The sequence below is a fragment of the Malurus melanocephalus genome, unplaced genomic scaffold (assembly GCF_030028575.1).
Source record: "Malurus melanocephalus ecotype Western Australia unplaced genomic scaffold, MMel_1.1 scaffold_976, whole genome shotgun sequence".
In the NCBI taxonomy this organism is placed as follows: Eukaryota; Metazoa; Chordata; class Aves; order Passeriformes; family Maluridae; genus Malurus; species Malurus melanocephalus.
The window spans coordinates 70,347-72,030 of record NW_026624208.1 but is presented as its reverse complement, the minus strand read 5'-3'; the positions used below and the strand labels follow the sequence as shown (position 1 = coordinate 72,030).

Here is a 1,684-nt window from a genome sequence, read left to right as displayed (position 1 = left end):
TTTTTTTTTTTTTTTTTTTTTTAAATTTAGAAATTCTTTCCTACAGGTTTGATTATCCAGCATTAATATTCAGGTTACTCAGGATTAAGAGCAATGAAAAATGCTCTTAAAATTCTGAGATGGCAAATAATCTACATAATGATGTGTCTCACACATCTTTGTCAACTGGGTATAAGGCACCAGGATGAAAACCTTCTTAAAATATGAATATAGAGCAAAAGTCTTTAYCTGTTGAAGAGGTTTGTTAGACCCTGAGGGTAAGAACAGAAACACTTGAATTAKTTTTAAACTGTCCTGATGCCACTGACTTATGCTGCCCCTATTTATTTCACGCCCATTCCAGCTGCAGGTAAACACATCCAGACCAAAAAGTCTACTAAAAAAAGATGAAACCAGGACTTGAAAGGGAAGGAGGTTGGCTATCAAACGTGCTTATCAATAGCTAGTGGAAAACAAGCCAAAAGGAGCWCTTTTTCAAAGAGGTGCTTTGTTACTCTGGCTCCAGGAAAAGGAAAGTGAAAACAAGGAGCTCAAGAGGAGCAAAGCCAAGAGCTGCCAGCTCAGAGTGCCAATCCAAACAAAGTGCTGGGAGAGATTTATCAGCAAAACCTCTCTTGGAGGGAAGTGATGAGGTATGCACWGAAGTGGAGATGGAAAGGAGAGGTGGATGGGTGTATAATCAGCACAGAGTGTTTCTAAATCCGTTTAATACGCTGAGATGTTTTAAATTACCTGTGTGRAGCAGGCATCTATCTTTATCTCAGTAAAAGTTCTCACACGCAAAAAATGGAAATCCCTCTGGCTAAGGGGTGATTTCACCCTGCTACTGCACAAAACCACAGAGCCACTCACCAAGGTGCCATTAATTTTCTTTACAGCCCTTCCAACCCTTCACCACTGGTTCCAAACCCACGTCAGTTTTTTCAGTGGGTCCAACAGAAAAGTTGCCTCCCTGTTACTGGTGCACAAGATAATGTCTGCACACATCCAAAAATGTGTAACATGCAGTAATATTTCTTTTCTTGAGAAGAGTTTAAATATTCTACAAAGGGCTTTTCCAAGACCATCTTTGAGGGAGTAGGCAGTAAAAAGCATTTTTCCTCTCAGAAAACATCAGATAAGCGTCTGAAGGAGAATTAATAGGGAATTAAATAGGAAACACGTTATGATGCTTTCCAAACTTTTGAAACAGAAAATATTTCATTCAGAAGACATATGGTTTTGTAAAGTCTTTTTTAAACTGGAGCTCTTAACATCTAATCTGAAGATAGCAGAATTTCACATGCCTGCAATTTGTCCACTTATTTCTTCAGAGCCGCATGTTGAGTTATTTTTGAGCAGTAGTAAGTTCAGTCTTTTGCAGAAGGACTGGAGGTCTGATAAAGCCATGAAATTCACATAAAATATTCKACTGACTTTAAATTAGTCCCTAGTTTTTTGTCAAGAGTAGAGCTAAACAGGAAACTGAAAAAGAGATTTTTAAATAGAAGACTAAAACCATTTTGGACTGTTTCCTTCAAAACTACTTAATTGTATTACATGATGCTATCACAAAATCCATGATGTTCACCACCAAGCACCCATAACGATGAGATAGGTTTGCATGAAAAATCAAGAGTTTGAATTAGTCCAATTATTTCCTGCACTTGATAACCAGAATTTTTTGGGGTTGGCTTCAAGAGAG

At 37.8% G+C, this 1,684-nt stretch overlaps 1 protein-coding gene across 3 annotated transcripts in view; it reads right to left on the bottom strand.

Annotated features, from left to right (window-relative positions):
* LOC130585839 (versican core protein-like) overlaps positions 1-1,684 on the bottom strand; it is a 95,931-nt gene that overhangs the window by 35,896 nt on the left and 58,351 nt on the right. The gene's annotated exons all lie outside the window — the stretch shown is intronic.